At 39.3% G+C, this 27,764-nt stretch overlaps 1 protein-coding gene across 1 annotated transcript in view; it reads right to left on the reverse strand.

Moving 5' to 3' along the window:
- The window catches only part of DLGAP1 (DLG associated protein 1), a 432,218-nt gene that overhangs the window by 338,795 nt on the left and 65,659 nt on the right, over positions 1 to 27,764 (reverse strand). Inside the window, exon 2 of the mRNA XM_064442940.1 lies at positions 7,436 to 7,577. The gene's annotated coding sequence lies outside the window, so the exon portion shown is untranslated. The remainder of the gene's footprint in view (positions 1 to 7,435; positions 7,578 to 27,764) is intronic.

Consider the following 27,764-nt stretch of genomic DNA (forward strand, 5'->3'; position numbering starts at 1 on the left):
TTTCAAGCATACAAACCTCTACTTTACACTATTTTCTACTAAGATATGTTGTATATGATTAAAAGGTAACATGTTTCTAAATATCTGAGAAATGTCAGCACTGTTTCTATTGAAGAATGTTTCAAGGAAATGTCAAAATGCATTAGAAGAAAGAAAAATCAAACAGTAGGTGACAGATGCAGTAGAGGAACAAACCAAACAGAAACCAACCATATATATGTATTTAATGTATATATACACACATTCACATAAACAAACCCTCCAACTGTAACCTACTAATGATTGCATATAACTAAAAACGTTTAAAAATTAGAAATAATTAAATGTTTCACTCCAATTTATAGACAAGATGAAAATGCCAATGAAGAATTCCTTTATTTATTAAACTATTTATAAATGCATGAAATGTCTTCTGCATGCATTCACCAGAACCAATACAATGATCTGTACATTTATTAAACTTTATGCTATTGACATCGTATTTGATCAGTTCAAGGTTCAATCAGAATAAACTTCAGAGGTGGTAGCTTGAAAATAATGGAACAGAAGTAAAAAAAAAGATTGTCTTGCTTCAGGGTAAGGGACTTGGATATTAAAAGAGCAAAATGAAATACATCTTGTCATAAAGTTTTAGTGATCACCAATTTTACACTACTTGCTTTACTTACTACTAGAAGGAACAATCTTGAAACGTATTAAAAATTAGTACTGTTGTAATCAAGTGTTTATGAACTGTAATAGCATACTTCTCATAAGCTAGCATAAGACTGTTAAAAGACCATCAACAGTGTGAAAAAGTACGACAATAATTTTGGGACATGGACAATGAAACAAAAAAACTCATTCTGACATTAATACCAACCAACCTTTATTTTCCTGAAAGTAGCTGAGTTCTTGCAGACATCCTTTAAGATTTTGATGCAACTAAGAAAAGTTCCTTTAATGGTATCCAATACCTGTCCCGGTTACACTGCCCTACAATTTTCTTTTTAATAAGCTGTAGGAAAAGAAGTGTGGCGTTACAAGCACACTCTAAATTGTCTGTGGCTATTCCTGAAGCAACACAAGCTCTAGCATCTTACCTAACCTTGCTGCACACATCAGGTTTTCTAGGAAGGGAGGTCACCAGCTCAGCTGTATATGGCCTTTGGTACAGATAGTGGTGACCAAAATTCAAACAGTCACAGCCACCTTTCTACTCAAGTATGCAATTGGCTAAACAACAAATAACAAAGCAAGAGCATGGTTCCTGTGTTCCAGAGCCTACTCAAATCCTGCTCTTGGAATTCATAAAAAATACAGCAAATTCACTGTTGATTTTATTATTGTTCTGTGATAACTATGCTTTACTATTGTACTTGTTTTCTAAATTTTTTTTCTTTCAAAACATGATTTTTATCTGAAACACTGCTATAACACTGGGCCTGTATTTATGTAGTGGTTCGCATACTTTTGAAACATCCTTTCTTTTTGTTCACAAGTCAATGAAATTGATGTTTTCTACATTCCTTTTCAGTTTACCAGCTATTTTATAATAGTAGTAAAGGCAAAAAGTAATTCAGTATCTTTTTGCATTATGCAGCTCTCTCCTTATGCAAATGTGTCATAATTCAAAAGTAGGTAATTATTTTTACACATGCATACCTAGCAGTATATGCTGGCTTATATGTAATACATGACTTGTGATTAAAGAAATAAAGTATGGCTTTAATTAGAGAGGTAAGAAAACCTATTTCAATGTTCCCTCAAATATATAGGGAAGTTTTTGCTCCAATGAGATGGGGAGAGAAGAGAAAAAATATCCTAGAATGACTCAAAATTTCTTTTTTGTGAGCTTTCCTAATTTTGAGGAAGTGCTAGATATCTAGTTGCAAGTCAAACTGCTATATTTTCTTTCTCCTTTTTGTGTGTTTGTATTGTTGCACTTAGAAGAAAGTAGGATTTCATTTTCCCACCTTTTCACAGGAAAAAAGGCACCATAAAATAAAACAAAACAAAATACAATGAACCCCACTCTAAATCCTTCTGCTCTTTTTTTTTTTCCTGTGCCCTCACAATTTTTTTAATGTTGATTGTAACAACAAGATTTCACAATCCCAGCCTTTATTTTATATTGTACTACAACAGGGTTAATTCTATTAATTCTGTGACCACATCTTTTCCTGCCAGGAAAGGAAAATTACTGTCCTGACATCTTTAGTTAAGAGGAAATAGTTCTTCTGTCCTTGTCTAATTGGGCTGGAACAGAGAAGCTACTGGCTTCACTTCTTGAAATAATGTATCTTAAAATTATAGGAAAATTCAGGTAGGAAGGGACACCCTTCCTAGGCGGTACCTAGGAACCTAGGAGGTTCTAGTCCAAGCTCCTGCTCCAAGCAGGGTTAGCTGTGAGATTAGACTTGGTTGCTCAGGGCTTTGTCTAGTTGGGTCTTGAACACTTAAGAGAAGGGAGCCAGCCCAGCATCTCTTGCCAACCCAGTGCAGCACCTGGCTGTCCTCAATGTGAAAATGTTTCTCCTTATATCCAGTCTAAACTTATTGTTTCAGCTTGTGCCCATTAACTCTTGTCCCCACACTATGCATCACTGCCTGGCTCTATAACCTCCCTGGAGGTACCAGGGGCTGCTGTTGGGTGCCCCCAGAGCCTTCTCTTCTCCAGGCTGAAACAGTCCTGGTCCCTCAACCTCTCTTCGGAGGATAAGTGCTCCAGCCCTGACCATCCTGGTGGCCCTCTGCTGACTTGTTCCAGTTTATTACTGTCTTTCCTGTATTGGGGGGCCCAAGACTGGCCCAACCCTATCAGAATTAACAGGTCCTTATCAGGAACCAACTTTTCTCCTTACTAGCTTGGAAGACCTCAAAAGCTGTTCCAAAAAGACCTAAAAGCAGAACCTGACCCTGCTGGGCAAACTCCAAGCGCTAAGAGCAAACACCAACCGAGCAGCATCACAAGCCACCTGCAAGTGTCCTACCCTGCAAAGAGCTCCCTTACTGCTGAAGCCCAGCTAGTTGCCTTCGTCATCACCTGCTACCAAGTCCCCCTGGCCCCCTAAACTGCCCAAGTCTGACTTACAGTCCATGCTGCTCCAAAGTGGCCAAGGCCTTGCTTGGGCCTCTATGGTCCTGAAACAGCTGAGGCCCCATTTACTGCCCCAGACACCAAAGCTCTGCTCAGGGTCTCTAAATGGACAAGGTCATACTAATTGCAGTCCCACCCCAATAAGGTTTTCCCCTCAGCGGGTCCCTGGTTCGAGACAACATGCCCAACTGAATGCCTGCCCCAAGCCATTGGTTCACTTAGCACAAAGTCCCCACCTAAATCTGAAACCAAGGGACTATTTTTCCTGATTGCATTAGGCAGTACCCTGGACTGTCACATGTACTCACCTGAGCTCCTGCCTTTGCCTCTCAGTTTGCCAGGAAGTTTTCACTGGCAGCTGTTTCAGCTGCTTCAGATAAAATTTTCATGGGCCTGCCCTTGAATGTTTCTCTTCAGTATATCATAGCAGTGTCATACTCCTACAAGGGACCGTAGTAAGTAAATGAGACAAAACCTGGATGACTTTCCTTGTTCTTTTTAATTCTCTATGTGAATCTCATGTGACTGAGGCTGTTTGCAGAAAATACAATAAAGAAACAGCTACATGTGATGGTGTTCAGCTTCAGACTTACATCCCCAGCATCTGTTGTCCACACACAAGGAAGATGCTTAAGTTTACCATTACCTAGATACCTAAGGCCCATTTCAGTTGCCCTCAGAGATGCCATGGAATATTCTTTCTTGGCCTCCAGCTATCACATGAGGAGGCGGCAGGTCTCCTGCAGCTCCTGTGACGTATTTATCAGTTCCATGTGGATGTCCCTCACAGCCTGAAGCATTTCAAATGGTACTAGCAGCATTTGAATTACAGAAGCTAGTCATTTGAGTCATTCTTTTGGCCTGACTACCATGAAGACATACAGTTCATTCATTACATATTAGAATTTAGACACCTAGCAGACATTTAGACCCTTACATATGCTTCCACTAAAGTGTCCTCACCACAAACTGAAAACCAACCAGAGCCTAAAATCATGGCTGCTAACAGCAGATGATTACAGCTCATGAAATCGAATGTCAGTGCTACATGGTATGGGTGAGGAGGATGCTTGAAATGGTATTACCATAAGTTGGGAACGAGCTTTTCCATATTTCAAATCTCAGGCCTTCCATCAAAAGAACGTTTAAGACAAAGTTCTCCTGGGGAGAGCAACAATATTTACTCCTTTCTCTCCACTGACCACTTCATTTCAGGACAGACCAGCATTCAAGAGGCAACAGCTAATAAAGTCCAAACATGGTCCGTGAGCTGGAGCAGATGCGAGGTAGCAATCAAATCCCATCCAATCTCTAATTCCTGCTTTCAGTGAACCTAATAATGATATGTGGGCCAAAATAATAGGCTCACTAAATTGTCAACAACAAGAACATGCAGAACTACCATGTGCCTTTTGAGAGACAGAAGATAAACTGAGCTCTCAAACCTTCATGACTTTCATACTTCAGGGAATACTAAAAGGGTCTTCCAGAGGTCTTTCTCTTAGCTCAAGAGTAGCAGAGATTTCCATCTGTTATTGAGACTGTTGCTTTGAATTACAGTGGCAGTCCCCACCCTTAAAAAAGCTCCAGTAAATTCTGATAGCTTTTTTTTAATATTCCTCCTCTTCTTTCTAGTAAAACTTCCATATAGATTGGAAAAGTGCACTATAATAATCCAAATCTGCTCTACAGCTGTGAAAGAACCATAAACAAGGAATGAACATTTAAAAATTTTAAGTTAATATGCTAATGCAGTCAGAAACAGACAATATTCCTGAGACGCAGGCTTTTTTATCTGTTAGGGGTATTTTCATCCACTCAAAATTTCTTGCTCTTGATTGGTAATTCTTATGCTTTTCTCAACTGATAGCCTGTTTTTCTCAACTGGGTAACCTTTATGTCCCAGACAGGCACCTAATTCTGCCCTATACTCTCAACCTTATTTTCCTTGGCTTCTTTGTGAGCTTAAATAATGCAAACCCTAAACTTTCAAACTGCACAGAGGTGCCAGCTGAGGCTGAGGCATTGCTTTGATAGTACTATAGGTAAAACTGAATGAATTGCAAAAATATTAAGCACATGTCTTGATTAAATTCCTATAGATGAATGTTCATGAATTATTCACTTGACTAAAAGCTGAACGATTCATTTGAACAATATCATAAAAGGACTTGAATAAGCTATTTTATGATATTATTCAACTACCTCTGGCTATAAGTATTCTGAAGCCATCTGGATTAATTCCTAGATGCCCTCCTAGGTTATTTTAAATGTTTCTTTGTGAAAAACTTTGTTGCACACATTTGTCCTATATCTAGGTCAATGCAATTACTAAAAGGTAATACTACATTATCTTTCTGATAACTGTGGGGTCTTACAGATGCACATGAAGCTGGAGACCAAACCCATCGTCTTTCTATGACAAATGCAGTTTGTCCTAAAGTACATGCACAAATTAATACTAATTGTGTAGGGAATACAATGAGCAACATAGAATCATAGAATTGTTAAGGTTGGAAAAGACCTCTAGGACCATCAAGTCCAACCATCAACCCAACACTACCATGTCTCCTAAACCATGCCCTGAACGTTGTGGGATCCCTTTATTTGAGGAAGTTTTCATTTCATAAACAAATAAAGCCATTTTTCTTTCTGATATTTTGCAAAATGCATGTTTATGGCAAACTGTCACTTGTATTCAGATTTAGAACCTAGAAACTACAGCGATAGTTCCTTGGAAATGCTTAAAATAGATAAGATGGATTGACTGATTGCATATTCCTTTGAATTATTGTGAAAGCACCAGAACTATCTAAAACATGCCGTGAAAAAAGTGGAGTTAGAAGTTATGTAACTTCAAGGTGCTATAAATTGCTTCTTGTTGAAAGCTATATAAAACATTTTCAAATCTGTCATGTTCCACCTCTTCTGCTTTAAAAAAAAAAAAATCTAAGTGAAAATGTCCAAGAAAAATATGAATCAGGCTTATCTTGTTAAATTGGAGCAAAAGCTATGCCACCATGAAGACCGGATACTCTTTTGCAATTAAATATAAGAACTTGGTCCATTTTTATGTCCAGAATGTATTTATTACAATAAGACACTTTTTATTAGGTTAGCTAAACCAATGTAGCCAATTCAGCAACAAAGCCTGCTCAGACATACGTCTTTTCTTGCGGACACACTATCATCACTGTTACTTTAATCCAAGTTCACTTCTTGAATACAGATTATATTTACCTTCTTTCTGCTGCTGATATTCCCACATGCCCACAAGCTATCTGACAAAGCAGCTAGGAAAACACTTTTTCTCCTTCTTCTCCCACAGCAGCATGCAAGATGACTGCACAGCCACAGCATCCCAGAGAATATGCTCTACAACATCTAATCTGACCTCCAATCTTTGCAAGAAAACAGTCTCAAATCTTGGACTAGTTTGATCTACCATAAAGCAGGAAGAATGGAGTATAAACAGTAAGAAAGTACGAAGGAACCAGAAACTGCTTTATTTGTTGTGGTAGGAACTGGAGAAATTAGCACAATAGATGGCAGAAGATAGTACAGAGGTTAAAGCGGTGGGACAACACCTGCCATGTACTCTTGCTAGTTGTGATATTAACCACTGTAGCCAATAGGAACTGTAAAACCAGTGACCGTGAGATGAATGTCAGGTCCTTCTTTTCCATCCTGAAATACATATTCAGATTTAGAAAGGAACCCCTTTTCCCTCTTTTGGTTATTTTATATACATAGACACACATTTTACAACTGCTATTCTGATTTTTTTTTTACCAGCCGTAAAATTTTAAAAGCCTTTAAAAGCATTTTAACGGTTTCACTGGGACCAGAGAATGACACTACTACCAAATGGGGCTTTGAAAAAGTACAGCCAGAGAAAGGACAGAATACCCCTCTGAGAAAAAAACTTCCTGCTTACTAACACAGGTGCCTTACTCATTACAACACATGGGCTGGCAATGCAAAATAGCAAAGGGGTCGTGGCAGAACTGCATTTGATATACTGAAAGTGTGTATCACCCAGCACTGAGTACCACTCTATGATTACAGCCTATTTTGTACTCTGAAAAACAACAGCCTCCTACAGCAACAAAGACAATTATAAGACAGCTACCATTTATCCCAGAAAAGCTCTTTGCTACTTAGAAAAATACTAGAAAGGAAAAACAACCCCTTGCTAGTGAAATTAGCTGAAATTAGCTCCTCTGCTGATCTGTTCTTTAAATTGGGAAAGAAGAAGGGATTTTTTTTTGTTCAGCATGATTTATTTTTAGACTGGCAAAGAGACAATGGTAAACAGAACTGAAGCTCTGTGGGCACCTTCTGAGGTTAAATTACCTTTCATGCCATTTGCACAGAAGACTGTTCTCAAGCAGCTTGAGCAGATGGTCGGGACACCATTGTCCGTTTACTTGTATCCACAAAGATAAACGATGGCTCTTTGAAATCCTGAACAATATGACCGTTGTGATTCTTTAGGCTGCCAAGGAAAAAGACATATATACCAATAAATATAAAGTTAGCTGAAGAGGAGAAAATAATTTTGATTGGGAAATTTCATTTTAAACTACTAAAATCCCCACTTTAACAAATATATTTACTGTAATATGGAATTATTTTGCTAAGAGGAACCAATATGTTCCAAAATACTTAGCAAAGTAGGAGATGCAGGTGAAAACAAATCACACACAGCAATTCTGACAGAAATTAGAATCTGCCACCTCTGCACAACTGCTTCTACTACATACAGATTTGCTGGAGTGTGCTGTCAAATAAAAACCAGTCCTGCTTACTAGGCCACAGACATGGTCAGAGATTTCCAGGACCAAGCCAGAGCAGGCAACTGCCAAGGTACAGTGATCCACCCAGCCAGCCATGTATTGGTAGAGAAAGTCATGAAAGTGGGAGATGGATGTGGGTTTTAGTTGTTTTAAGAACTTCCCAAACTTCTTTGACAGCAGCCCTGGTGAAACATCCCCAGTGTGAGCATTTTGCCAACAAGCAACTTGCTAAAAAGGCACTCTTATTGAAACAAATTACTAATAACAAAGAATTAATTTAAAGGATTGGAAACAACATGCACAGCTATGAAGAAAGCACTGAACTTTTAGGGACAATCTTTGGGATTTAAGAGCAAAGAGAGCATATATTAGTCTTTGGACTTGCAACTAATAATTGCGTAACCTGACACTCTTAAAAGCTCCTGAAAGAAAAGGAAAAGCAAGGTTGCTGAATATGGAAAGAACCACGTGGAATCAGTGAAGGGGCCCAGACACTGAATTCAATACACACAGCAAAATGAGACAGAATTGGGTTTAGAAAATAACAGTGAAATTAGATAACTATGACTCACCAGCCACTCAACTTCCTAAAGCCAGCAGGTACTGCAAAGCATTTAATTAACTAAAGTTGCATATAAAGATGGATAGTTGTTTCTGCAATAACTGCTTGTTTAACTAATGACACAACAAATAAAATTCATATCCTCTATCTGATACCACACACACCACAGCAACAGCAGGTAAACAGTGGATACATTTCTCCCTCTCTCATTTCAATGATGAATTGACTTTTTTTATCTCTTTTTGCTGTGCTGTTGGCATATTCAACATACCTTAGAACAAATGAACCATTTAGACATTTAAGATTCTTGTCAGATTTTTAGAAATTGTTAACACTCATTGGAGTAATGAAAGAAAGGAAAAGACAAGTTGAGATAAATGCCAAGCAGTGGCATCCAGCAACTCAAAGTCAACATGCTGTGATAATGGAGAAGTAATTATAGCTCATATGAGAGGAAATAAGTGTGAAACAATGAAAACATAAATGGGAATTTAATTTTAAAAATATTTATTTTTCAATTTAACAATTTATGTTCATATGGGAATGCAAGAGAAAGCTCAGGTGGGAAGATTTTTTCCTAATTCTCCTCTCTGCCTCAGAAAAGAGGGAAACCCAAAAGTATGTTTGTTCTAAATATCAGTGTCTCATGCTAGCTTTTATGCTAATGTCATTGCCATAAAAAAAATTCAAGGCCTTTCTTTCCCCAAGGGATTACTCTCTCTGCTTCACTTCTTCCGCTTTTTTCACAATATGAAATGGAGGGCCACTGTCCCTCAGCGCTTGTCTCCACTTGACATCCCCAGCTACATTTGCCTATTTGCAAATACAATATAATGAAAGTCATGAACACACTCATGAACTTGTTTAATGTGAACCCACTGTCTGAGAGAATAAGAAGTTGGACAATACGACCATCCATCTCTCAGCAAACCAACACTATGTCTTCCAATATCAGTGGACTTCACTTAGTAGCTTCCCCATTATTACAAACTGGACACTATTTTCTTCCTCATAAACAAACTGATAACTTGTAAAAAATGCACAATATACTTATATTAAAAAAAAGTGATAAAGTGGTCTGTGATGAACATGATAGAAATGTCTCTGACCTCAAAACATTTTCACTGAAAACACCAGAGGATACATTTTTGTTGTCCAGTAAAAATAAAGAGATATTGAACAATAAATACTAAGGCAGCTGCATTGTGATCAGATATCCTGTTTCAGTTATACCAGTTATAAAGAATCTGACATTTTATAAGAAATATGGCAAACCAGCATTATTTACAAATGTGTTATTTGAAATGTGTTCTGTAAGTGCCATACTGAATTAATTGGAGCATCCATAAATGTTTTAGCTCTCTGCTTACCTCTCTCCAGACACAAAATTGTCCAAAAGCATATCAACAAAATGAATTTGAAACTGTTGTGAATAAAACTTCAGCAAATCAAATGAAATTTCACTTTGTTTTGTTGCCGTTATGAGGAGCTAAGAAATGCCATGAAGGGTAGAGGGGTAAGAGCAGTGCACACACACAGAGAGGCAAGTGCACCAATTTCAAGGGCAGTTAGGATGAAAATCCATGTGCAAAAATGCTGGTAGTTAAAACAACCATTTATTTTTCCTTGGTAAAGCAGTAAACCAATGAGATATCCCTCCACATAAATTATTTTCTAGATCCTCTTATAAGCTGGGCCACCATTAGTGTGCAACAACAAGCTGTCAGCTGAGGACTGGATTGTTTAAAGCTGCTGCAAAAACTGAGACACAGATTTCAGTTGTCTTTCCCTTTGTACATCTGGGCATTAATACATCTTCTGATGACCAAAGACAGTTTCCCTTCTGCAGGTTTAGAAGTATAAAGGGCCGCAGTGGGAATGCTGGGAAGGTGTTCCCATCTCTCCATTATGCAGTGAATTAAACTGATCGTTATTTATGGAGAGGGAATATGCTGCACACTCTCAGGAATAAGAATCACTAAAAACACGGAGATGAAGAACAACTTTAGTTTTAACAGTATAGCAGCAGATTCCAGGGGAATTTCTGGGTACTTAACTCCTTTCAGACTTCACCTTGTCTGTGACTCCACACAAACGTAGCAGAAGAATACACTGAGATTACTGAAATCTTATATACCTCCCAAGGAGCTGAAGATACACCACATATTATTCCATAATCACAAAAAGGAGGTAACACAAAAAGCAAAAGCTGTCCTTAGTCTTCAGTAATATGAGTGACTGGCCTGGAACATGTTTTGAACAGACAGCTATACTGAAAGAGGTGCGTTAGATGTAAAAGTGTTTAGTAGAATAAGGCCAATCAGGAAATCAGATAAGTGACAATTCGGTGCTGAAATTAGTGAAACTCGTCTCTTAAATCTTGCAGAAAATGGTTTATGAAGTTTGCAGTTAAGACATACCTACAGATTCAACCTCAGTTTAACAAATATGTGCACTGGGAGGAAAAACCTACTTGAAACTCCATATTCCAGAACTGTAGTTATTTCCCAAGTCTTTGCTTCACCAAATGTAGCACTACGAAGATATCATCTCCACTATAACACCAGGGAAAGAATAGAAATCCATATGAATAATCTCATAAGTCAATGGGAGAAAGGATGAGCTCCATGGACCGATCACAGAGCATTCCATTCAGATCAAGCAGAAACCGCTCCCTGAGCAACCAATGCCGTGGTTGTAAATAACATACTGGCTCCTGACTTGCTGAAACTAATAGGCCAAGAATTTACAGACTGTTTGACACATGATTTTACAGCGGTAATGAAATGAAAGCTTTCAAGTATAATATACATTACTAAGGACAGAAATATTTGTGTCTTTAAATAAAAATTAATACCATGACACATTTGGAGCAATTTTTCACTTGGACATGCACGTCTTTCAGATACTTGGCAGAAATCATGCTATTTGTGCAAGGTTAGAATTTTGTTACCCAAATTCCAACATCTAAAGAAGCAGAAAGAAGAAACTAATGTAATATCCAACCCTATACAAATTCTGAGCAAGTTTTTAAAGACTCTAGGGAATGGAATTCTGTGATGTTGTGTAAGAAAATACAAAATGCATGATTACCTATTATTTCCTACTTTGTGCAGACACATACACTTGTATAGGATGGGTGCTAAAAGCGCTACCAAATCAAAATGACTATGTTTCACAACACTTTTTATAGGTATAAATACCTAAGATATTATTAACAGGCGAAACCTCACGCCTTTCAAGAACTACCAGAAATGTAGGTTGGTGTAACCTCTGAAATCTTTAATTGCACTTCCAAGACATCTAAGCTTCCATTAATTTGTTTCAGAATTTCTGTTATTTCTGCTTGTCCCTATTCTATTGTAACCCCTCCATCTCACCGATGATGAGGTTGGCTCGGCTTCGCATATGAGATTTAGCAAAGAAACAGCCTGCAGTGATACTGAAGTGGAAAACAGAGCAAATTAAACTGGTTGTCTTCCTATTTTACAACCAACTGCAATTACTGCACTGGGGAGATGCCATCAAAAGGAAACACTGAACCACACAAACAGGAACCATTTCATTAGCATCCACAGAGTGAACCTTTCCCCAGGTGTAATTTAAGGAGCCCTTAAAATATGCAATTCTATCTACGACTTTGAGTCCTCAATCACTTCCTACTGTAATTCTAGTTTCCCTCTACATGAAATCCTGCAGTTAAATCTACTTTCAGGATGACTGCCCTGATTAATAACTCTATAATGTCTGTACTCTCTGTTGGATAAAGCATTTCTTTGTTCAAAAGTAATCCTTTTCCTCCGAACGCAGGCAATTTCAGTGCCGAGGGAATGAATCACCACCACTTGGTGCTGCCATTCACGCTGCTGGGATGTGTAGTCATGTGAAGTCATTCTGAGCCGTAATTTCTTATCCTCCTCAGTCAGCTGTGGATTATGACAGTGGAAGGACAATATGGATGCAAGTAACTCACAGGCCATCCAACATGTCCATCAAAAAGACCAGAGCAACTTCACAGATACTGGATGGATTCCAAATACCTCAATTTTTTAATTCTGAATGCTAACTAGAGAAAGAATAATATTTGCTGGAACAAACAAGGCAACTAAAAAGGCGGAACACAGTAATACAGGATGCAGTTTCTGGAAGGGAAAGCATGTTTTGTTCTAAGTTAAGTTCCACTACAGTTTGCTGGAAAACAAATCTACTTGTCAAAAGTGGTCAGTATTTCGATTTTCACTCCAAATACTGGAATTAAAATGAAAGTAAAGATGTCCTGAGTTTTCACACATCAGTGACAGAGGTACTCTTTACAGTGGAGAACAAATGCTCAGTGTCCTGACTTGGGACTCATGTATCACAGAGGATCATTTAGTGCACTGCAGAGGTCTGAGCATGAGTCAATGATACCTCCAGGTATCAACCCGACTGACGGGCAATTAACTATTGTAGGTGTCAATGCTTTTTGAAAGGTCATTTCATCTGGATGTGGAAGAGAATCGTTTCAGAAAAAATATTTCCACAGAATAGGATAACATTTACTTGCCTGATTCTATTGGGAAAAATAAAGGATTTAAAAACTACTAAACAATTATATTAAATACAATTTACAATGATCCTATGCAACAGCATATTGATAAGTTTGTTGATGACTGAGAGGCAGAATTGTATAAAAAAGTCCACTGAGGAAGAAAGGCTGAAACATGCATTATCTCATCAGCTTAGTGGGGCCCATTTCACCTGAATTTAAATGACTTGAGTAAGATTATGCAGTGAGTCAGCTCAGAGCCCAGAATAGAACCAGGGAATCATGGCTCATTGTCTCTGTCTTTAACCGTTAATTCGCACTCCCACACTGGGAAAAATGGATGTTACTATTTTATTAAGCCCCCCAATATATTTAAATCATACCAATACACTAAACCATATTAGAGAAAAAAACAAACTGAGATATAAACCTGAAATCCAGCTTGAAACTTGGGCCACTATGAATATGGCTAGAAAAGGGACAATACTTGTATAAGCTGCTGGACCTACAAGCTTTACTGTTCAGTCCTCTAGCTTTGATTGCCTTGGGTTCTTTTATAACTAAACTATGTCAAACTCACTTTCAAAACAAAAATTAAAAATTGTAGAGGTCTCCAAACACAAAGAAGCTCTTTAGGTACTAAATTATATATGTATTTGTTAATGTAAAGGTTCATTGTATCATAAATACACATTTTAAACTTTCTGTTGTGATCTTCTTTAAAATCTCATCAGAGTATACTACGACTTATGAAGTGCTGCAATAGGCAGAGCACTGATAGCTATCTCCTGACGCCAAATCTGTCACTTCAGTCTAAGTACAGTAGTGGATGGATGCCCTGAAAAGCTCTGTTTATATGGCACTTTACAGTACAATTTAAAGAAACTTTCCAATATTTAAATAAAGAATGCATATTCTGATAATATTTAGCTAAAGTTAACCTCTGGTAAGGTAATGGATAAACTCTTTATCACTAACAGAACTCTCTATTTGAATTAAGTAGTGATTTTTAAAAGAAATCTGCATTCTGGAGAATATTCTTTCTTTCTTTCACACATTATGTTTTACTTTCACTCATTCTCACATGGTCCCCTTTTTGCCCTGCAAATGTGAAGGATCTGTTTTGGAGCTGTCAGGATAGTAACAAGCCTGCAAGTGCTGTAATTCCAGCTTAGTAAGGACTTTGTCTGCTCTGGTCTAAAATCAGTATCAACTGGTTTCAGACCTCTTCTGATGCTGCATATTCCCAAACACATATTTTCATTTCAAACTCAAATACTTGAATGCATTTGAAACTATCAATAATCACTAAGATTGGACAAGCCACTGTATAAGCATAAATATGAACAATTACTTCACAACCTATTCCAGGTAAGAAGCAACCCACAGCTTCCCTAAAAGAGGCATAGATCAAGAACTCCTTTACACCTGCATCAGTTCTTCCCCACCTGCCCGCTCCAGTTAACTGGGATGAGCCAGTTGTGTTTCCCTTTATCAATGATGCACACAATTCACTCTGCTCCCAGGCACTCCTCCTCCCAACAGACAGTGAAGTGCAGCCAGTATGCTTTCACTCCCTCTCCCTCCAGTTGCTCGCAGCAGCTAAATAGCCGTCATTTCTCTTCCCCACAGTGAGTGTCAGGGGCTGAACACTGCTGAGTTAAGGAAGAGGAATGACTCTCCCCAGTCAGCCAAGGGGTAGAATCATAGAATTGCAGAATAATTTAGGTTGAAGAAGACCTTTAAGATCATCAAGTCCAAATGTTAACCTAGTGCTGCCAAGTCCACCACTAAACCATGTCCCTAAGCATCACATCTACATGTCTTTTAAATACCTCCAAGGACGGTGACTAAACCACTTCCCTGGGCAGCCTGTTCCAAAACCTGACAATTCTTTTGGTAAAGAAATTTTTCCTAATATCCAGTCTAAACCTTCCCTGGCACAACTTGAGGCCATTTCCTCTCATCCTATCACTAGTAACTCGGGAGAAGAGACCAACACCCACCTCACTACAACCTCCTTTCAGGTACCTCTAGAGAGCAATAAGGTCTCCCCTCAGCCTCCTCTTCTCAGGCTAAACAACCCCAGTTCCCTCAGCTGTTCTTCATAAGTCTCATGCTCTAGACCCTTCACCAGCTTCACTGCTGTTCTCTGAACATGCACCAGCAGCTTGATGTCCATCTCGTAGTGAGGGGCCCAAAACTGAACACAGGATTCAAAGTGCAGCCTCACCAGTGCCAAGTACAGGGGCACGATCACTTCCCTGCTCCTGCTGGCCACACTATTCCTGATACAAGCCAGGATGCTGTTGGCTTTCTTGGCCACCTGGGCACACTGCTGGCTCATGTTCAGCCAGCAGTCAGCCAGCACCCCCAGGTCCTTCTCTGCTGGGCAGCTCTCCAGCCACTCCTCCCCAAGGCTGTTGAGTTGCACGGTGTTGTTGTGACCCAAGGCTCTGTAGAGCCTTCCTACCCTTAAGCAGCTCACCACTCCTATACAACTTAGTGTTATCTGCAAAGTTACTGAGGGTGCACTCGATCCCCTCATCCAGATGGTTGATAAAGATATTAAAGAGAACTGGCACCAACACTGAGCCCTGAAGGACACCACTTGTGACCGTCTACCAACTGGATTTAGCTCCATTCACCACAACTCTTTGGGCCTGGCCAGCCAGCTGGTTTTTACCCAGCAAAGAGTATGCCCATCCAAGCCATGAGCAGCTGGTTTCTCCAGGAGAATGCTGTGGGAAATGGTGTCAAATGTTATACTAAAGTCTAGGTAGACAGCATTCACAGCCTTCCCCTCATCCAATGAGTGGGTCACCTTGTCATAGAAGGAGGTCAGGTTAGTCAAGCAGGACCTGCCTTTCCTAAACCCACGCTGACTGCACCTGGTCCCCTGGTTGTCCTGTACGTGCTGCGTGATGGTCCTCAAGATGATCTGCTCCATAACCTTCCCCAGCACTGAGGTCAGGCTGACAGGCCTGTAGTTCCCTGTATCTTACTTCTGGCCCTTCTTGTAGATGGGTGTCATATTTCCTAACCTCCAGTCAACAAAGACCTCCCTTGTTAGCCAGGAGTGCTGATAAAGGATTGATAATGTCTTGGTGAGCACTTCTGCCAGCTCCCTTGGGTGGATCCCATCTGGCCCCATGGACTGTGTGTGTCTATGTGGTGTAGCAGGTCGCTAACCATTCCCCCTTGTATTATGGGGGCTTCATTCTGCTCTCCATCCCTGTCTTCCAGCTCAGGGGGCTGGGTACCTGGAGAACAACTGGTCTTACTGTTAGAGACTGAGGCAAAGAAGGCATTAAGTGTTTCACCCTGCATCCAATGAAGGATGGAGATTCTCCTTAGACCTCCTTTTGGTGCAAATGTATTTATAGAAATGTTTCTTATTGTCTTTTATGGCAGTAGGCAGATTAATTCTAGTTGGGTTTTGGCCCTTCTAATTTTCTCCCTGCATAATGTCGCTACACCTTTATACTCCTCTTGACTTGCCTGCCCCTTCTCCCAGAGGTCATAAATGCTCTTTTTTTTTTTTTTTTTCTGAGTCCCAAAGGTCTCTGTTCAGCCAGGCTGGTCTTCCCCACCTGCTCATCTTTCAGCACATGGGGACGGCCTGCTCTTGCACCTTTATAATTTCCTTCTTGAAGAATGTCCAGCCTTCCTGGACTCCTTTGCCCTTCAGGGCTCTCTCACAGGGGACACTGTTATTCAGTCTCCTAAACAGACTAAAATATGCCCTCTGATGTCCAAGGTAGCAGTTCTGCTGACCCTCTCCTTACTTCTCCAAGAATTGAAAACTTTTGTCATTTCATCATCGCTATGCCCAAGACGGCCTCCAACCATCACATCACCCACAGGTCCTTCTCTGTTCACAAACAATAGGTCCAGTGGGACACCGTCCCTAGTTGGCTCACTCACCAGCTGTGTCAGGAAGTTATCTTCCACACACTCCAGGAACCTCCTCCATTGTTTCCTCTCTACTGTATTGTATTTCCAGCAGACATCTGGTAAGTTGAAGTCTCCCACAAGAACAAGGGCTAGTGTTTGTGAGACTTCTCCCAGCTGCTTGTAGAATATTTCATCTGGATCTTCATCCTGGTCAGGACTATAACAGACTCCCACCATATCTGCCTTGTTGGCCTTCCCCCCGATTCTTACCCATAAACACTCAACCCTATCATCATCATCATTAAGCTCTAGACAATCAAAACACTCCCTAACAAGCAGGGCTACCCCACTGCCTCTCCCTTCCTTACCTATTCCTTGTAAAGGGTTTATAGCCATCTGTTGCAGCACTCCAGTTGTGAGAGTTGTCCCACCATGTTTCCGTGATGAGCAAGTAGGTGAGATGCTGTTCTATAGCAAGTTTTACAACCTGAAATGTCATTCTCGATGGCTTTTTAGAGGGCAGACTACTTCAAAAATTTTAAGCTCATGTCTGGATATCTTTTAAAATGTACCTGTAGACAGAGCTATATAATATATCTTCCCTTGTCACCTTCCAAAGCTCCTTAGTAGATACACCTTTGAGGCCTGTGGATCACGGGACCGAAAAAATATCAATTAAAGCTGTTTCAACGTGTGAAATAGGGAACAAAACAGAAGAGGGAGCTGAGAAGGCAATAGGGAGATGTGATTACACAGAACATGCAGGATTTGCATATTGTCAACTTGCAGACTCAAGGTGAAATTTTCCTGAAAAATGCAAATAGATAAGAATTACAAGTGATATCAGCAAATTATGTCCATGTGATATAATTAAGACAGATTTCTAAGTTAGATATCTCTCTCCTGACTGTGCCACACTTGGTGTCATAGAACCTTCCCAACAACTGCCTGGCAGAAAGAAAGGGTGGTTTAATTGCTTCACATATCGTTTTATTGGAAATCATCTTTATTGCAATGTTGGCAGACACCTGAGAGTGAACTGAACAATCATTTTGATATACTCTGTGACAATAGATATAATAAACTGTTGCTTTTGGAAAGTTGATAAAGGCAAGGCATGCAATGGATGAGTTAAGAAGCAGTGGCACAGAAAAATAAAATAGTTTGCCTAAGGTAAAATATCAAATCACCAGTAAAAATGGGAATACGTTTGAGATTCTAAGGATTTGCTACGGAGTGATCTTCTGGAATATGTTTTCTTTGCAATATCAGGCTTTTAATTTTTTTAAGACATAAATTACTAGGATATACTGTTTTCTATATATGCCCACAGGAAGCAATTGGTAAGCCTGTAGTCTTCAGAAGACCAAACCCTATTTTTTTATACTGCTCCACATACCACTGGAAATTCATGAAAGGTGTCCTTAGAGCCATTATCCCTGTCTATAACACAAAAATTTGGTGCTTTCTTATGAAATTACCACCCAGAAGGTTTAGACTACACCAAAGGAAAACACTTTTCATGGGCTGTGCGTGTAAATCGAGGAACTCGTTCTCTTAAGATATTAAGGAAGTCAAAAGTATACATAATTAAAGAAGAAACTGACAAGTTCATGGAGAGTAAGCTCACTGCTCATTATTAAATACAGAAGTAAGCTCCTTAACCCAGTACAGTAGCTTTTATGTTCAGCAGAGCACTGGAAAGGATGGTACCTGTCATGTACAAGCTTCACAACTGGCAACACCTGTCTTCCTGAGAAGTCAAATTCATGAAGCAGACATCTAGAAATATTAGCCATACTTTGCTTGTTTTATTCTTCCAGATCTTTTAAGGTCATTAACTTGTGGTAAATGATAAAAAAAATAATCTTAACTGCTGGCTTTTTTTCCTAACTAAAAATAGCAATCTGTTCTGCAGTTCCTCTGATTGCCTGGGTGAAGCCCTGTAGGTTCCTAAAAATGGATGTTAGCTGAGTACTAAGGCAAAGGAAAGAAGGAAGAAGGAAGATGTAAGGAGAAGTCAAAGGTGTTTTTCTCTAATGAGCCACAGTTAATTTCTTCCACGGCTACCTTAACATGGACCATGCATTATTTGAAGTGTTATATTAGTCAAGACAAATTCTTACACTCCTTGCACTTATCTCCTCCACAAAAATCTGCCTTTTGGAGCGGCACTTCTGAACATCACCAACCAGTGGCTGCAGGCAAAGCCACCTGAAATACACGATCAGCCAAAAGCCAGTCTGAAATGCAGTGAAGTTATCAGAAAATATGTAACACCAGCTAATAGTGATAGCCCTGTCCAAATACCCAGAACTGCTTGGCTTTGGATCCCCTGAGCATTTTCTAGAGCATTTGTTTCTTTGGTGGGAAGAGTTGAAGATGTTCAAGCGAGTGCTTAAAATGGAATGTGATTTTGGAATCTCAAAACTTCATTATGAGAGTGGTTTGGGGCTAGCATAATCTCATGCATCTTGTGGGAGAGTAAGGGACTGCTGGGAAAAGCCCTACAGTCTGAGGCAGTAGAGCTTTTCTCAGTTCCGAGACTCATAAATAAAACCTGGCAAATTGTTACTTCACAGCAGTATGATTGCAAAAAGCATTAGTTGCCTTTGACATTTACTGCTGTATCATTGCTACATACTGAACGTGAAAACCTGAGCCTTTTCTTTGTCTTCTAACAGTTACCAGAAAAGGGATATGTAAAGGTAGTGTGATGGACCTAAAGAAGTGGTACAACCTGCAGAAGAAAGCAACACCAAATATTAATCTCTTTCACAAAATCTACTTTCTTTCCCAGGGAAAAATATGCTAGAAGTTGATTTGCTAAATAAGAAAAGATATTTGTTTGGGTATCATTTAATAATTTAATTATCAGGTTTGACAAGAACAAACATTCAGATTATGGCAGATTTAAAATGTGTAGTATAAATAAATGCCCCCTCTATAAAGCTCTCTATTTTCCTGTGTACTTTTAAACTCTTCTAAATATGATTTTGATAATGTAATCAGCTCCTTGAATAAACATAACCTAATTTAAGTAGTATTCCAAAGAGCATTATTTCTATGATTATAACTTCCCTGGTGTGTAGCTGTAAACAGACAGAGGAACGATAGCAAATGACCTAGATAAATGTGTCCTGATAGCTATCACTCCTTAGTCTTGACTTTCTGACACTGTTCCAGCTGTGCAATAACTTGTCCCAGCATTAAGGGAGAGACAATCTCAGGCTCATTCTATTCTGGGCAAACAACTAGTATTTCTCTACAGACACACAATCTCTTAACAGTAGACTCAAATGTATTTCTAATATAAGATCAACAGAAATAGTGAACCTTTCTACAGCTTCTCATCTCCCACTATAAAAATAAGTAAGAAATAAAGAATTATAGTACTCAGTTAAATATTATGCATATCTTACTGGTAGTTGGGTGTTTTTGCATTTATTTTGAGCTTTGTAACTCAAAGTACAAGTCTCATCAAACCTTATTCCTAAGGAATCCTATTTCCAGTGCCTTTTAGTAAACAGAAGAAAGGAAGATAAATGACAGAAAGTAGTTCTGACTTAATATATTCGGAGTTGTAATCTCTATCCTGTGTAATTCAATGCACAGTGGTAATTCACCAAAAATATGCTGGGCTACAAAAGAAATCCCAAAGTAATCAGAGAATATGCAAAATAGGGTGAGAAGCTATGACCACTGCAGAATTCCAGTGTAACCAATAATTCCGAGAGCAATGTGTGTGTCATAAAAGATATACTCTATTGTGTACACAGAGTACCCATGTTTTTCACCTAACAAATCAGTCTCACAATGCTGGGTGATGCCTGCATTCAAGCATTATCTTGCAAACACTGTCAAGAAGCTTCATACAAAAACACACCGTTAACTTACATAACTAAAGACTATTCTCCTATGTATCCCAAAATACCCCTAGATTTCAAAGCAAAAACTATCTCCATCGTTAAGCGGCAGAAAATTTTACCAAAAGTTTTAAAAGCAAATAAACCAGACATGCTGGGGCAACATAAATATTAAAATGTAGCCTAGCCTTTGCTGTTTTTTACAGAGTCTGCTTGCACACTCTAGTGAGAGTGAATAATCTATTGTGATGGGGAAGAGGAACTGGAAAGCTTTTCATCAGTCTCATTAATCACCACAGCGAAAAGTCAAAAATAAGGCTTTCTGCCAAGAACACTACATTTTAAAATTCTGCTAGAAGAAAGTTCTCCTAAGAAAAAGACCACTGTTTTGTCCTTTCATCGTCACCTACTTCTTTACATTATGTTAGGAAATCACTGCTAGAACAGTGTATTGTGTATCAACAGGCCCATGAGACGGGGGGCATATTTTCCTACAATGTCCAACTACTGTAGCACTCCATAACAAATTAAATGCAGTTTAACTATAAAATCTCACTGTAAAAATAAAACAAAAAACAACTAAAATACTACTATATAATTGAATTTAGATTAAGGGAAACCAGAGGCTTTTCTTGTGAAGTTTTATTTGTCTGTTTAAGAATTATGCGTATTGTTGTCAGGAAGTGACAGATATGTACAACTGCAAAATGTTCAAAAGTCATCTTTGAGATGGATGCCTTGCACACCTTTAGGTGTGCTTAAATGATTATGGCAACAGGTGCTTCTGGAAGGCTAGAGGAGGGGAAGTCCTTATTCTGTAAGATAATACCCTTCAGCTAGAGTGACACCTTGACTGAAGAGTCTGAATAAAAGGTGAAACAGCTGTAATGGTCATACTATATTCAGAAATGCACTATACAAAACCTCTTCTATATTCACTGAGATAATGAAAATCTAATATGATGTCCTTCTATAAACAAGAGCTAGCATTTAAGGCTCATTTTGAAACCTGAAGTCGTCCAGTGTTAACTTGTTCCTGACACCTTTGACTTAAGAAAAAAAAATCTGGTACTTTATTTTTGGCTAGCTTTTTAGGTATTGTTTTTAACTTTTCTACATAGTAATTTTGACACTAAGATGACTCAGTTTTGAATCTGGACACAGTAAGATGGCACCTCCCCTGTGCAGAACACCTGGAAACCCCCCTACCAGACAGCATGTCCAACACAGTGCTCCTAACAGAAGAAAGCTAAAAACCTGAAAGATCTATAGGAAGTAAGTAAAAGAATGATCTGAGATCTGCAAAACTTACTTCCTAGTGAAAAATGTAGGAAGCTCAAACTATTTGACTTGTCCCTAAAAACCTACGATGCAGAAACAAAAAAACCCCCAAGCCCCAGTGAACCCATGCCTGGATCAATGGTAGCTGCCTAGCTAGAGTCTTCTTGGTCCTCTTCCTACTCAAATTGCACTAGACACTGTCATGTGCCCCACAAAAAAATCAGAGTTTGGCCTCACTTTGCTTCATTATAATTCAGAATTATGAAAGAAGTACAACTGTGAGATCAAATGGTAGACTGAAGGACAGAGATCATGCAGAGTTAATAAACTATTACCTTCAATTTCAAAACATACCTAAGCTGCTCAGAAACTCTTGAACAAAAAGGCCTCTATCTATATATTTGGCACTTTTCTCACATAAGCAGCATGCTCATATCAAACTCAGTAAAGACACCGTCAGTTTTATTCAATCTTTTGCTCTGAATAATGGGTTTCTCCTTTGAAAGAGTGACCTGTGTAGGTAACTGGGCAATTTAAATGTTCACATCAGAAAACCAGAGAGCAAACAAGAGAGTGAGAAAAGGGTTGAATTTCATCAATTAGAAATTTGTCATTGATTCACTGTGTCCAGGATTTCACACAGGTATATTCAAGCTGATGCATTTTTAAAAAACAAAATCAGTATAATCAATAAATCTTTCAATCCTCATTTTCTTCTATTTTAATGGAAATTAGTCATAATAGAGCCTATTGAAGCCATCACCTATCATTTCTAAGGGAAAATTACTTAAATCCATGCGTTTGCTGACTTCTTTGCTAACAGTGCTTTTACTTCCTCGCCAAAGCCAAAACCAATCTAATCCACTTTCCTGCCAATACTGAATTGATCTTTATTGTATATATAACCTAGCTAGGTTTACTTGACCAAACATCGATGTTTGAGTTCCGTCTCTCAAAGACACAAACACACCTCTGCCTAACGGTATCCATGCAGAAGTGGATTATCATGATAACTTTCCTCAGACTTTCTTGGGCTTGTGTTTTATTTTTATCTGCAGGCAGGTCTTGGCTCACAGAAACTATTAATGGGGCATCTAAGAGTATCTGTATCTTATTCCCAGGGAGGGGAGATATAGGTAATTTCTTTTGACATTGATGGTCCTTGCATATACATGTCCTTTAAGTTAATGGAAAAAGGGACCTTAAAGTTTTCACAAGGGAAACAGTAAGTCAGGCACTGGAAAGAAAGATGGGAAAAGTTTTGGGGTTTTTTTTCCCGTACATATCCAAATATCTCTATCACACATTTTTGTGTGTGGCTTTATATACCAGCCTTGATCCTGAGACAGTCTAATATTTAAATGTTTAGTGAATACCTTTTGGAACTAAAGAGAGATATGCTTAAAAGCTGACATAAAAGAATGCTTAATGGTGTCTAGATAAAATGTCAATGTAATTTGTTGTGATCTTTACTGTTTTAAGCCCTTGGCATCACTTGTAAGTCCCACTCAAATGAAGTATTCCAGGCTCCTCAGAAACATAGGGATGTTTTTAAAAATGGCCACACACATCTGCTGCAGCTCCTCTCATTTGTGTATGCAGTGTTATAACAATAGATAATGCACTGAGCAATGAAGGACCTCTCCTGCCAAGGAGCATAAAACTGAATAGGCGAAGTAGGTTCAATGCAGAATACCGCAGTTCAAACAGTTACTTTTTTTTTTCTCCACAAAACAAAGATAAAGTAATTGTTTGGGTACTTCTGAAAGAAGAGGGATCCAATTCAGCATCAGCAAAATGCATCATCAAATTTTTAACAGACACCTTATTGCCACTGTGTTAACAGACAGGTAGGAAATGAAGTTCACAACAGAGGTTAAAACCCCTACAAGGGATAAAATAAGCTACAGGTGAATAAAAAATGGGAATTTCCCCTGCCTTCCTCCCAGGAAACTCCAGCATCAATACAACTGGAAATGCAAGCACAATGTATTGCCTCGGAACAGAGATAAATAGTCTCTTCCCTGCCCATGGATATTGTAAGGCATTGAGATGCAGGATTTGGTAGCATTTCTAACAGTCTGTGTTTGACAAGACCATAATAGGTATTATTTGCACTTTGTAAATTAAAACTTTCTTAGTCCCAAATACTTCAGGTAAGATGGAGGACAACTCTATTACAGACTGCATGAAAGTAACTCTTAGTCATTAAGATTACACATTCTCAGCAAATGAGACAATGAAGACTCTGGCTCCCCTTTTAGAAAAGCAGATTTCAGACATAGAAATTTTGACTCACTTGCCCAATACCTCACCAAAACTCAAGGACAGAATCTACCCTTTGTTTTAAATGACGGTAGTGGGTTGACCCTGGCTGGATGCCAGGTGTCCACCAAAGCCCTCCTCAGCTGGGCAGGAGAGAGAAAACAGGCTTGTGGGTCAAGGTAAGGACAGAGAGAGATTGCTCAGCAGTTACTGTCACAGCCTAAACAGACTCAACTTGGAGAAATTAATTAAATCTGTTTTCCAATCAAATCAGAGTAGGGTAATAAGATATAAAACCAAATCATAAAACACCTTCCCCCCACCCCTCCCTTCTCCCCAATCTCAATTTCACTCCCAATTTTCTCTACCTCCCCTCCAGCGGCATAGGGGGATGGGGAATGGGGGCTGCGGTCAGTTCATCACAGGCTGTCTCTGGTGCTCCTTCTTCCTCATGGGGAGGACTCCTCACACTCTTCCCCTGCTCCAGTGGGGGTCCCTCCCACAGGGTGCAGTCCTTCAGGAACAGACTGCTCCAGCGTGGGTCCCCCACGGGGTCACAAGTCCTGTCAGCAAACCTGCTCCAGCGAGGGCTCCTCTCTCCACGGGTCACAGGTCCTGCCAGGAGCCTGTTCCAGCACAGGCTTCCCACAGGGTCACAGCCTCCTTTGGGCTCATCCACCTGCTTTGGCGTGGGGCCCTTCACGGGCTGCAGGTGGATATCTGCTCCACCGTGAACCTCCATGGGCTGCAGGGGGCAGCCTGCCTCCCCATAGGCTTCACCATAGGCAGCAGGGGAATCTCTGCTCCAAAGCCTGAAGCACCTCCTCCTTCATAACCTTGGCGTCAGCAGAGTTGTTCCTCTCACATATTTTCACTCACCTCTTTCTGGCTGCTGCTGCTGCTGTTCTGCAGCAACTTTCCCCCTTCTTATATGTTATCCCAGAGGTGCTACCACTGTCTCTGATGAGCTTGGCCTTGGCCAGCAGCAGGTCCGTCTTGGAGCCAGCTGGCATGGGCTCTGTTGGACACAGGGAAGCTTCTAGCAGCTTCTCACAGAAGACACACCTGTAGCCTCCCTGCTGCCAAAACCTTGCCACACAAACCCAATAAAGGGTCACTGCCTGACCACAGCAGCCTTTGGTAAATCACAACTCTGTGTTTCAAGTACATTCATCAAAGAAACAACTGTGGACAAACCTTATTGTGTATTGACTCTTTTAATGCAAGTACTTGAAGTGTCTCAAAATCACATTTTCAATTTGATGGGAGTTTACAACAAATATACACATTCTGCCTGTGGCTATGAACTCACAGATATCATACCTTAGATATAAAAAATATTTTCAGGTACTGTAACTTAGAGTTAAAAAAAAAAAAGAAAAAAGAGAACATTCTGACATAACAGGAATACCACAAGTTAATTTTTAGTCTATTAAAAAAACAGTCTACATAAATAATGAGTGGGTTAACTCTTGTGAGAATATATGGAACAGAAAAATACATTTTAACATTCTCCAGCACTATTCCCCATCCGAATATACTTAAGTAGAAGAAACTTCCTTTTCTGAAGGAAAACCACTACAGCACAACTTCTAGTGTTGTGATGGAAAGAAAGGAAGGCTCCGCTTCCTCCCCAGAGGCTCCTGACAGAAGATCTTACAGAAGAAAAAGATGAGACCACATTCCAAAACCACAGGGTCTAAAGCCTTGCAAACAAATAAGGCTTGCAATTGATCATCTGGGTGAGAAAGAACAACAGAGGATAGGAAAAAAGCTGTACTTTAATTTCTACGTGAGACTTCTAAGAAGGAGAAGAAAACTTCCTCCAATTAAGAAAATATCAACGCCTCAAGCTAGTGTAACTTTGATCTCATTCTTTGCCGGAGAAAAGAAATTTCATCTCTTCAAAGCTTCAACCAAGTAGAACCAAGTTATTAAGGAGCAAGAAAACTTAACTAAGAGCCCTTTAGAGAGACCAAGGGCAAACTGACAGGTATAATATTTTAATTGATTGCCTACATCAGAGGAATTAAGATAATAATATGTGTCTATTGGTACAACAGTGGTCATATCTATTCACCTGAGAAATGAGTGGCATAAAATATGCAGAATTTCATAGCAGCTTTGGGTTTTTCATTTCTACTTTACCTTTAGATTTGAAGAATCTCTCTTTTTTTGTTTTTGGGTTTTTTTTTTTAAAAATATCATTTACCACCACTTAACACTTACACTTAAAAAGTATTATAAAAAGTATTTTATTAAATTATGCTATTGACTTTTGAAAATATACTTAATTTATAGCATTAGACTGAGAGTCACAGAGGCCAAGATCCTATATTGGTCCTCAAAACAAATTACTGCCCAGCCAGAAGCAGTGGGAGTTTTTTCAAACAAACGGTGAAACACATCTCATCCCTAACCCAGAGGCAACCTTCCATACCCGTACCACTTAGTACTGACCTCCCCTAAAAATGATGGCAAGGGTAGCACAGACACCCCCTGAAAGTGTCAGTGCAGGTGCTACCTAGAGCTGACTGTGATGGCCCCAACCTATTCACAAGGCAGACTTTCCAAGAGCAGTCGAGTGACACAATTTTCAGCACTACTGGTGACTGAGCACTGTGCAGTAGTTCTCAGAGTCCCTGAACAACTGCAAACTTTATCTTCCAAAAGAGATTAAAATCTTTAAATAAAACAACAAGAAAACAGATTCAAAAACTCAGAGGAGAAAAGAGGTGGCTGTGACAAGCATTAGGTAAGAATAACAGGATGTGTTAACCTTTATAAGCTAGATATAAGTAGCCAATCCATGTGGTAAATATACTTTTGCCATCTGCCTGACCATTAAGATCAGGTCAGGAAACTGACAGCAGTTTATAGATTTCAGTTATCAGCTATTTCCTCCAACCCATTCAAACAGCAAGGTTTGTAGTAAAGGCTAACAGAAAAAGATTAATTTGGTTAAAAAAAAGACCTAATGTTATCTCTAACTAAGGGCACCTGTGTCTTAAAGGGTTAAACTTAAGATGAGGAACTTCACTAACATGTCTTCATGTCTGAGGCAACAGAACCACATTCTGCCACAAGTGCTTGAGTTCCTGGTGCCTCAACTCTGTCGTATTTACATAAAACACTTGTAATGTGTATAACCTGGAGTTGATGTAAAGTTAATGAACCTAAAGAAATCTCCAAGGTAAGCAAGTTTAGAGACAGACCTTGAAGTTTTTTCATGACAGCTGTTTGTCTCAAGGTGAGGCAGCACATCATCCTTAGCTGGTTCTTCAGACATCCCTTCATTCTCTGCTGTTCCTAAGGATTTGTATTTTTTCGTATTTACTATTCTGAATTCTGCACTGGTATCTTACTGGACATGAATAACTAGTGACTTGAATCCCTGTTAGGTTTACAACATCATGATGCCTATTATACAATAGAAAGGTCTTTATTTTGCCCATTTAAATGCTTGTTTGCAATTTCTTTGAAAAAA

Source organism: Phalacrocorax carbo, chromosome 2 (genome assembly GCF_963921805.1).
Source record: "Phalacrocorax carbo chromosome 2, bPhaCar2.1, whole genome shotgun sequence".
NCBI lineage: Eukaryota > Metazoa > Chordata > Aves > Suliformes > Phalacrocoracidae > Phalacrocorax > Phalacrocorax carbo.